General features: G+C 41.2%; 1 protein-coding gene and 1 pseudogene across 2 annotated transcripts in view; both read right to left on the minus strand.

The window, feature by feature from the left end:
* Window positions 1–12,043, minus strand: part of LOC142775735 (uncharacterized) — a 62,080-nt gene that overhangs the window by 35,935 nt on the left and 14,102 nt on the right. The gene's annotated exons all lie outside the window — the stretch shown is intronic.
* LOC142775736 (uncharacterized) lies at window positions 8,013–9,260 on the minus strand (annotated as a pseudogene).

The raw sequence follows: 12,043 nt of genomic DNA on the forward strand, positions 1-12,043 counted from the left end.
GAAACTAACACAATTATTTATTTCCCCAGTGGGTATAGCCGGTGGGGTAAATGGGCGAATGGAAGCTCTTTCTACAAATAGTCCCACGTTAGTTTAAAATTTAGGAAAAGCGGCCGCTTGTAATCACTGCAGAGCGATGCTTTCTGCTCAATTTAGCTGGCGAAACCAAAACCGACGCACCAAACAGTGCAACTACCATTCACTTCGACAATGCCCTCCATGGCGACACTGTTTTTCTTGCATTGGAGGAAAAGATTAAGTGAGCGTCGATAAGCGGGCACAAAGCAAAGTGTCTAAATTGATGGTTGATAATGGCTAGAGAAACAGTGTCGTCATTAAGGGCATTGTCGAAATGAATGGTAGATATGCTGTCTGGTTCATCGGTTTTCATTTCGACAGCCTAATTAGGCAGATTGCATAAATCCACGGTGATTATCAGTGGCTGCTATTCCAAAATTTCAAAGTGGCTATAGACTTTTCGTAGAAAAGACTTGAATTTGTCCATTTGACTCGACCAGCTACTACGACTGGTAAAAAAGGTAATTTTCTTAATTGATATAATTACTGATGCAATTAATGTTTGTGCCTATCTGAAGATTCCTTTTGTAACAAGAAAGGCAATGCCAGAACTAGCACGCAGGTACCTCATTTCTGTAATTTTTCCTGAAAATAGGACACATTTCTTTAAACACTCCGTATTTCATACACATCTAGACAATCCAAGGTACAAATGACGAAGAACGAGCAAGCAGAAATAACGAGCTCATAAAGAGACAGCCCCGTAGCCAGGAATGTTTTTTGGAGGGGGGGCACATGTATATGGCCATAAAAAATGACTTTTTCGTTACTTATACTCAGTAGGACAACCTGCAACATGCGAAATCGGGGGGGTGGGGGGGGGGGGGGTAGACAAACTCCTGGGGCATCCTTCTGGCTACACGCCTCCAATAAGCACACTTCCTTGGAATGCAGCAAATGTCACATAAGCAGAAGAAAAGTTTTCATTATTAACAGATGTAAATGAAGGTCTGCACAAAAGGAAGTTTTTAACCCAAGTGAGCACATACAGAGGAATGTTTTGCTGTGTTAATAAATTATGTTGGGAGAAACCCTATCAAGAGCTGTAGAAAATATGAAAACAACGCATCAACCTGAGAGCCCATGTCAAATAACAAATGTATACAGTCCAAAATGCCAGCAAGCCTAGTGTCACATGAAAATACTTAAGAAAAGACTTATGCCATTATATATAGTTACGTGACAGCTGCACTGAATGGCAATTTTATCTCAGTTCGTTTCTCTCTGGGCAGCCGATAATCACCACTGCTCAAAGTGAGGAGGGGGGCTGAGCCCTCCTCCTCTTGTCATAAAGTAACCAACTGAAGAAGAGAGAAGCGGCAAGAGAAAGAAAAAAAAATAGCTATGTACACAGCGCACCATGGCTGAAAGCACTTATAAGGACAACATACAACAAAAAATCACAGCATAACAGTGTATCCCTTATACCTTTATGGAATAAATAAATGCACAGTATACACACAACAATGCTTAGGTATGGTACAGATTCCAACATACGAGAAAAAAAGAATTTAGGACACGAAGTGCTTGAACCTGGAAGGTTTCTTACGCGAACGCTTAGAACGCCGAAGCCCATTGCTCTCTGAAGTGTTCCCTTGCGGAGCAGCAAGTTCGGTATGTGAGGACGAGCTCGCTTACGCGCTGCGCAGGCACAGCTGAGAGCGTTGAGGAGTCCGACGACTCGCTTAAGCGACCCTCAGCCATAGCTGGGGACGGAGAACCCTGACGCGAAACATGGGAACCTCAAGCTCCCATGTTGAAGGTTCGGAAGCATGTCCATTAGTGTTAGGAAGGATACTGACATGGGAACTGGGCTCATCAGTCAAGTATTGATACGGAGCCTGAGAAGAGTCCGAGGACTCTGAAGCGTGCTCAGTGCACGGTAAAACTTGATGCTAGCCGGGCACCACAGCCGGATTTGAAACTGGTGCCTGAATACCATTTCCCCCAGTGAAAGATGGTGATGCTTATAAGAATAGAAACCAATCATAACCGAGGCAGAGTATTAATTGCGACTAGTTCTGCAAAGTTATTAAAGAGTGTAAGCGTAAAGGTGGTTCCCGTTCGGAATGGACGATTACAAGTTTAGAAGCATTCCAAACCGAATCATCACCAAGCCTAAATGCATGAGATCCCACTGCCGACATAACGGTAAACGGACCTCTATACTTGTGTTTTTTTCCCTGGAGCACGTACTTTGACTCTTCGGCCAACCTGAATGACTGTAGGTTTGTCTCCTCGCTTCTAATCCACATAGTTCTTCATGTACTCCTTCTTATTAAAACTCGCGTCCTAAGGGTATTGTTCGAAAATGACTGCAAAGTAGAATGCAACGACAGATCAGTTATGTCAACCACTCTGCGAGGTTGACGCTTACGAAGCAACATCACGGGAGACGATCGCGTAGTTGCCCGAACAGAAAAACGGTAAGTACCCAAATACTCCGTAATTGCCTTTTTTAGACGACGTTGTTCTAGTTGGGCTAGCTGAATGTACTCTTGCAGGACTCTGTTGAACCGCTCAACCTGCCCATTCGCTTGAGGATAGTAGTTTGAAGAACAGAGGTGTTGAATGGCTTGTTCGGAAAGGAAAGTTCCAAACTGACGAGACTTAAACTGGGGACCGTTGTCTGTTACTAAGCATGCCGGAAATTCTTCACGGCAGAAGACGGCAGTCAAGAAGGTGATGATTGCATCAGAGGCAACATCTCGAACGAAACAAACCACAGGCCATCTGGATTTATAGTCAATCAAAGTGACTGCAAAGCGACAATCTGAGGGAACATTTGAAGAAAGGACCAATAATGCCCATGCCCAACTTCTCCCACGGTTTGTCAGGAAAACAAAGTGGTTATAGGGGTGCAAAGACAGGTTTCGCCGATTTGTCGGCAGCCTGACAGATGTAACAGTTCCGAACCACACTTTCCACTTGTTTGTCAAGGCACGACCACCAAAACCTGTCACGAAGCAGCTGCTTTGTACGAAGTATGCCTAGATGATTCTCTTAGGCTAACTGAATTAATTGCCCCCTGCAAGTTTCTAGAACTGTAACACGTCCCCCGCGGAAAATGAGCCCATCGGCGTATGACAGTTCGTCTTTTACTGCAAATTAAGGTACAACTACGGAAGTCAAATGCTTCTTTGGAAGCCAACCCTCAGCAATGTATTGAATAAGGTGCTGAGAGGTACCATCATTAGCAGTGGCTGCCTGTAACTCGTCCTTAATTAAGCATGCAGCAACTAAAGATTATCACTTCCTCCGGCGCCTGTGCTGGTGGAAGCTGCACTGGCAGCCGAGATAATGCATTCGCTACGACATTTTTGGCACCATTGCAATATTGTACAGAAAAGTGAGGTACCGGATTTCAACCACTGAGCCATTATGATAATCACATATTCTGATGCCCGTTGGCAATGGACGCTTTAACCGCGCATTATTAATGCAGTATTTCATGTTGCAGCGTGAAGAATGCATGCAGGACGCATGTGTTTTTGAAGCATGAAATCTACTTTCACTGCATTTTCAAGCAGAGGAAGTTCTTTTCACTGTTTCCATGAGCAGAGGCGTGGACGTGTGGTAGATCATCTGCTTGTCACGCAAATGACCCGTGTTCGATCACCACTTGTGCCCAAACAACCCTGGTTTGGTACCCACTCTGCTCCAGGATTTCTTATCAGTAATTTATTTTAATTTCATCGTTGTTGATTTTTCAGTCACGCATAGATAGGATGATTTTTCGCTCAAAAAACAACGCTGTTGCTGGAATTCCTGCGAAACGAGCTCTTCAACGCTATCGCTTAAAATGATAGATAACAGTCGATTGGGAGTTGACCCTGTCCACCACTGACCCAGTGCAGCAACAAGCCCTAGTCGACCGAGCCCGGACGGTGGCAAGAGTCTTGCGGACTTCATCCACTCGTTAGCAAGAAATGCTTTATTCTCTCTCTCCCTGAGCGCTCAGAGTAAGCGATAGCAGGAAGGTCAATTCGCTAGTTGAACAGGCTGAGTTTTCTTACCCAATGAACGGGTGGTAGTTTTCGTTTTACTAAGAGGAGGAGGAATAAACTTTACTAGCCAGAAAGGGGAGGGGAAATGGGGGAAACCAAGCTTGACGGGGGCTAGGCTGGCGCCCAAGGGGCCGCAACAATTGCAGGCCAGTCTGCCAGCTTGGCCTGTATTCAGATTTGAAATGGTCTCGGCGGCCCCCTGTGATGAGTTTGTGGAACAATAGCCAAACTTCGTTCTCTCGTGAACTGCGCTTTCCTGATGCAGTCATCTTTTTTCTTTTTTGGACTTTCAATCTATAATCTTTTGTTCATATTGCATTTTTTGTGTATGTGCTTACTTGTGCAGCATATTGCTGCGCAAGATGGCAGTATATGCAATAAATGAATAATAATAATAATAATAATAATAATAATAATAATAATAATAATAATAATAATAATAATAATAATAATAATAATAATAATAATAATAATAATAATAATAATAATAATAATAATAATAATAATAATAATAATAATATATTTAGGTGCCCACTAAACGAACTACCCATTTTAACGCCCTCTTACTGGCTGAATTTTAAGAGCTAAAGGTCCGGCAACAATAGTCAACCTCAGCTTCGATCTCTAACCAATTTGTGCGTACTGAAACGGAAAGTTGGTTTTATGTATATATTCACATAATGTCATTCCCGAGTTTCGCCAGGTCGAAGGCTAAATGAGTTAGTTGCTTCGTGTATCGTGTATACTTACTACTTAGTGTATCGCTCCGATTTCTTACGATCGCATTCATTGCTTCACCCTTGCGGCCAGACCAACTTCTTCGAGTGAAGCAATTGTTGGCAGAGAAGAGGACGAACACTCGAGGTGCACGTGGTATGTTTAGGACACGCGGCTGCACGCAGAAGTTAGAACAAGAAGGCATTTCCTCCTAAAAGCAGCGATGGTGGCGTCTGAGCTCCGCTTAGCACCAGCCCAGATGACGGGTCAGTATCGACTTTTTTTTCTAAGCGAAGATTGTTACGACTCAGATAAAGCGGTGGTGGTGTCGTACGCAAAAAACTTGGAGATATACGATCTGTGGCCCTTGAAGGTGCGTCAGTCAACGGCGTACTTGTATGCGCCGTATATGCAATCTCTGGCCCCACGGCACACCAGCAGTGGCGCTCTGTGCCATGTATCTGCGCTCTTTTCTGAGATCACTCGCTCTTCGGGGAGCGCACTGCTACCGACTACCCGCATTGCGGCTGTGTGCCTGATAAGCCGAGTTGTTTCTTCAGGTTGCCCAGTCGTGGTCGTCACGAGCATGAGCCCTGACGAGACCGTTCTCGGTGCTCCTCCGGAAGAATCGCCCACTATACCCTGAACGACGACGGCGGGTAAGCCGTGACATGTAGACTTGTCGGTGTCAAAGACTGTAGTCGTAAGCTGTCGTATATAGGCCATGGAAAAGAAAACCCAAATATACCACGCAAACCACGCGCGAGCGCTGCATGACGTGTGCTATACTTTCTAACGATTCTCGGGGTTTTACTTCCGAAAGAAAACCACAGTATGATTAAACGACACCATAGTAGAGCTAGTGCTCCAGAAATTTACATCACCTGTGGTTCTTTCATCATCATGATCATAATCATCGTCATTATCATCAGCCTGACTACTTCCACTGCAGGACAAAGGCCTTTCCCAGGTTCCGCTAATTAACCCTGTGCTGTGCTTGCTGCTACCAATTTATAGCCGCAAGCTTATTAATCTCATCTGCCCACCTAACTTTCTGTCTCCCCCCTAACCCGCTTGCCTTCTCTGGGAATACAGTTAGTTACCCTTAATGACCAGTGGTTATTTTGTCTACGCGCTACATGACCGGCCCATGTCCCATTCCTCTTCTTGATTTCAACTATGATATCCTTAACCCCCTTCTGTTCCCTACTCCACTCTGCTCTCTGCTCGTCTTTTAAGGTTACACCTGCACTCTAAAAATATACACCCTAAAAGGTGTAAAACGTGTGTATTCATAAGAAACACCCCTGTAAACACCCTTTTACGCTACTATTTTTAACAATAAAGTGTTTGTAAACAAAACACCCCATTTACACCCATAACAGAAGGGTGTAAAGGAACCAATAAGCAAATATATGATGATTTCGGGCAGATTATGCATGCTCTTGAGTTGGGTGAACATCAATTTTAATGTCAAAAGAAAAAAATGCACATGTACAAATTCCCTCACTGCTATGCTGCAGTGGGTACGCAATGTGAAAAAATACAAATGAGGGTGGCATAATCAAATACATGCATGCATCTTTAATGACTGCAAACATGTCGTTTTCTGGATCATATGACCAACGAACAAAAAAAAAGATTAAACACAAGACAAACAGCATTATTGAACAGATTTGATCATAGCGACATTGACAAAAATCTAATGTGTATTAGGTCATACATCAGCTTTGTACATTAGCTATACTCTCTTTGTTGTAGAAATGTCAATGAAAACTGCAAAAAATGGAAGCATCTTGACTTGCATGTCCATGGCACTTCGGAACATTCGGCGACAAATAAAAGTATTCAGCCTATATATGCCTTTCTGAAGATATGTGTGTGTTGTCACACAATCAACGCATATTCCTATACTTTTTCGCTAGTGTTCATATTGATGAAAGTGCTTATTTATCAACAAACTATCTCGTAAGTCTCTCTTAACCAGGGGAGAGGTGCTTGTAAAATGTACCTCACATCCTTTAATGAACTCTAGATGGGAAACAAAAAAGGGCAAGTGCATAAAGTAACAGCCCTACACTGTTGACCACTACTTCAATAATGAAAAAAACCAAAATTATCGTGCATTAAGTCTATGCTCTTAAGTTAGGTGCACATGAATTATTACGTTAAATGAAAATCTGAGCCTTTACATCATACACATGCAGAAATGCATACTGCTACACAAGCAGAACAGGTTTGTTTCCAAAAAAAACATAAGTACACTGGCCGCGCTTGGGGCAAAACTCAGTATATACCACAACGTGCATTTATAACTGTTCTCCCTTTGTGTTCGCTCAGGTACACAGGTTCAGCAGTAGATTCTTGTAAGGACCTTAGAATCATGTGCTGTTCAGTGGCATCGACAATATACATGTGAAAACGATTATCAAAGGAAATAGCCTCAAGGATCCTTCCCACAATCACAAAAATCCTGTTCACAAAAAGTATTTCCCTTAGCTGTAAAAACTGTGGATGGGAATGATCACGGACATCATTGACAATAACACACCATGCTCTGGGTGTCCTGCCATTCATTCTTACAGCTTTCGCTGAAAATATACGAGTGCTGCTCAGATTGTTCTGAATGGCATACTCTTTGGCAGTGTCAGATAGATGTTCATAAAGCACCTGGCAGCAGCGAGCACTCACAGAAATGTCTTTATTCTCATCATAAGTGAAAGAAAAACACTGAAGATATTGGTGTCGCATAGCTAGGCTATGGGAAATGTTTTTGAAATTGTGGATCTTATGAAAAATGTCCTTAAAATATCGGTGCTTCGTTTCGAAGCGCGTTGCCCAAAGCCCAATTAAAGGGTCGTGCCTTTGAATAAGTGAAGGGTAGTAGATTAAGTAGTGCATTTTGCATGGCAATGATACAGAAGGAAACAATTAGGTGAAATCTAGCAAGAAAAAATGAATTTTTCGCTGCAGGTATCCCACATAACAGACCGGAAGCTTTCGGCACATGGTGATATCCATGATATCACGGAGGAGCAAGTAAAGTTGCCAGACTTGATCTTCTGATGGTACACACTCTCCAACAAAAAGAGACAAGTGGCGAAACAAACAAAATGACTATGTAGCTGATCCTTTGAGTGGTGTCTTTAATTGAAGAAAGGTGTTAAAAATAGCTTCTGGTCTATTTCGCACATCACTTGGATCATAGCCTCACGTGGAAATGCATCTGTTTAGGAACTGAAGTGAAAAGAAACCTTTTGAAATTACATTACCAATGATATGCTTCATTGCAAATGGTATGATGCCTTCATGTAAGTCATGCATTATATCTGGTGGGAAGTGTTGGGTTGGATCAAAGCCATCACATTGAAGGGCACCGGAGCTTCGAACTCTATACAGCGATGTCGTAGCCAATCCAGCACTAAGCATGGTCAAGTGGTGATGGTGGCCTGCAGGTGACCTTAAAATAGTCACTTTCTAAGAACTTATAGTTAATTTCAGTGCGCAGTACAAATATGGAACCTTTCAGCACTTTTACTTTCACAACTATACCCTGAGTTTTCGACATTTTCACATCTTCAAGCAAAGGTGCCAGGATCCTCGGTAACCCGTATGTGCTAACAAGTTTGTTCTTTACTAAAACAACCAAATTAATTCCTGTTAGAGCAGAGCGGAGTTTAGCACTCAAATTCAGTGCTGAGAAGTAAATTGCTGTAAGTTTATGAGTGCCTCGTTTGCTACCTAGAGGGTTGCACACTTCAAATTTGTCACTATACAGTTGCAGACAAATCTTGTTGATGTCCCCTGCAAAGTATTTGTGTTCGCTAAATGCACTCCCATCAAACACTGAACAAAAGTAGTTATCCACTTTCAATGGGGTGCTGAAGTCTCCTGAAAGAGTGACATTCTCAAGGACACACTTGAACACTTCTTACAAAGGTACATACTCCATTGTATTAGCTTTTCCATTAAGGGCTCTACCTAGAACAATTGTCTTTGGCGCAACGATTGGAAAGTGCATTCTCCAATAATTAGAACGGCCTGAAGCAGTCAGCAGCTGGTTTAATTCACGTATTTGCAGCACGTCATCAACTATATTAGCCAATTCTATGTTAGAGTGGAGCCGATCGTGTTCTTGAATAGCCTTTACAAAAAAGATGCGACAACATTGGCAATTTCGTGCAGTGTTGACTCTGGAAGCCGTCGTGCCTCTTTGAACTTTAAGAGCAACTTTGCAAGCTGATTTACGTAGTTCGGAGCACTAGCCATTAAGGACTCGTCTTCTTGGCTTTCTTCAGTGGTGTCCATATTACCTGAATCAACTTCTGCAGCGTTTCTGCTCGTGTCTTCAGTACATAAAGACATATTCTCACACGGAGCCAGGTTTTGTTTCACCATGTCTCCATGTCTTCTGTACACATGCTTCTTGTACGATGTAAAAAGTCTGAACGTTTTCATGCACCCACGCAAGCCACACACTCAGTTATGTTCATGTCCATGAATTGTATGAAAATTCCGGAAGAGCGACCTCAACGAAAATGCAGGGCAGGTGAATTTTGGACCGAGAAAACAACGAATTCCAGGCATACTTCCCTGATTGATAGTGCTGTTTACAGCTGATGCAATATCCTGCATGAAAAAAAATGAGTTCAAAATCAAAAGGAAGGTTTGCTTCCTTTGCAGGTTTTATCCTGAAATGTGAAAAATTTTAGATAAGTTGGTTTTGAACAGCTGTCATTGATTTTAAACAATACATTTTGAACTCTGGGAGAAATCCTCATGTATATGTACAGGGCCCTGATACTTGTTTGCTAAAGTGAATTTCATAAAATACTTATGTCTTACAACAAATAAAAGCAACACATACTCAAAAGATATGGACTAAACATGAATAAATTGTGCCAAAGAATGCCGAAGCAATCATGATGTTTAGCTTCAGAGTTTAATCTAAAGGCGCGAAAACGTTCCGTAGTATAAATAGCATATTCACAACTTTATCATTGTATTCAGATTTACCTATAAACCTACCCCAGTCTTGCATAACCAATTTCGTTTAATATTGGCATAATAAGTGATACTATAGTGAAAAGATAGCACGGAGAAGCAAGCGAGAGCTCTACTTTCCAATTAGGCTGAAGGAGATCGGTTGTTCTGTTGTTGCACAGAGGAACATGTTATTAAGGAAGCACATGGGTGGATAACTTGTATTCTGAAGCGTAAGAGTCTGTGCATGTTTACATCAGCTATATATGGTCTTATATTCGATCCATGAGCGCCGCTATGTTAAACTGATAAGCCATTGCTTTGCGAGTTTTTTTTTTTGTCATAGTATGAAATAATCTTGGTCACAAAACGTTGAATGTACAGGCCCAAGCGTTTCAATTCATGCCAGTTAACCCTTGCAGTGTTCGTTTATTTGATACAGATACAAAACTACAACGTTATCAGTCCAAGATGACTGGGTGTAAGCGAGTCTGAAAAATGGTGTTATGTGTTGACGTGCAGGATGAAAAAAAAAGCTAGAGTTGATGAACACAAGTACTTAAGTTAGCCTTATTTTACACTTAATATAAACAAAGGTGAGAGATAATGAGGAAGAAACATTATGTAAAGTAAAAAATTCCTGTGATTTTCATCCACATTAACCTACTACAAATTAAATACCATTGTGTTTGCACCTAAATGGGTGTTGTACAAGTCAATATTTTGAAATTGTTCGTCAGAAAAACTCATAATTGATTTATAATTTCACCTACTCAAATATTTCAAATCGCTGGAATCGTTTTCTAATATAACAAAACTATCTCAAAGGCACTCACAACTTCCTATGATGCTGCGACAACGCAGCTGGCCGTTCACGTATCAAGCTTCTGAGACGCTGATAAAGTCTTCAGGCATTCATAGAGCGAGCCCTGCCGGATTATAAATTAGATAGAAAAAATTTCCGAATTTCAGCAGAGGTCTCTGGATTCTGTACATCATGAATTGCCACTGTAATAAAGAATAAAGAATAGGAAAACATTAATTATGAACAGTTTGTTTTTATCTGCACGGCAAACAGATGCCATGCGTGGACACAGTTCAAAATTTTAGTCTCGAATTTTTTATACACCTTTCTCCACAGAAGGGTTGACTTTCACACGATATCTATCTGGCCCTACTATCCCATCCCACCCATCCCTTTTTCAAAATATATGCCACTAACGTCGACCTTCATACCTTCACAACACACATAATCGAAATTTCCGGCTCATACAAATTACCAGCAGGGTGAAATAGTGTCGGTGCATGTTTAGTGACCAACTTAAATTTCGCGAGAAAAACATACCTTGTTATCCTAATCCTCAGGACAACATTACTCATAATCTCACTAATGAAGAAGTGCCTACGAAAAAAAAAAAAGGCCTCTCACCGAGGAACAACCCCTTTTTGCGAATGGCCCGAAAATGGCAGGATAAAGATTGGAATGGAACTTCAATAATATTCTACCAAAAGACTATTGCACCTGTTTGTTGGTCTTATAATTTTTGGCATACCTAGAATTGGCAATTTTACTGAATTACTGAATCATTCATATATATATATATATATATATATATATATATATATATATATATATATATATATGACAGTCACAATATTCCTACCTCGCCATGGCATTGCCGCACATTAGGTTAATTGTGTTAGCAAGTTTGTCAAGTGTTACTGAGCACGATAATGTATAACGCCAACCTAATATGTTCACTCAAGGGCATGCCTCTAAAAACACAATATATTGAAAATCAAGTCAAAAAAGACCCAGTTTGGTTTTTTAAAAACTGGCTATTATACAAGTTCAGACAAAAATTTGAAAGTACGACATTAGAAAATTTTTTTTTGCATTTTTTAGAAGCAAAAGTCCCAGTACTACAACATAACATTTTCTTACATAAGTCGCAAACGCTTGCTGTTACCGTAGTCAGTAAAGTTAAAGAAACCAGAGGTATGCACACAAATACATTTCACTAAAACTAATTAGTTTTAGAGCAAACATGAACATGAATACACACAAAGGGTATTGTCAACGGTACATCTCTAATGACATATTAGAACTCGGCATCACTAATTAAGAGTACAAATCACAATGTAATTTATCTGAGCGTGAAGAACAATGAAGTCCGAATTTACTTTCCTTAGTGGCTGTTGTGGTCCGGGGTAACGCTTGGGCACTCGCTGGAGCCCTTGGTGCATGATCAGAACTT

The sequence above is a fragment of the Rhipicephalus microplus genome, chromosome X (genome assembly GCF_043290135.1).
Source record: "Rhipicephalus microplus isolate Deutch F79 chromosome X, USDA_Rmic, whole genome shotgun sequence".
NCBI lineage: Eukaryota > Metazoa > Arthropoda > Arachnida > Ixodida > Ixodidae > Rhipicephalus > Rhipicephalus microplus.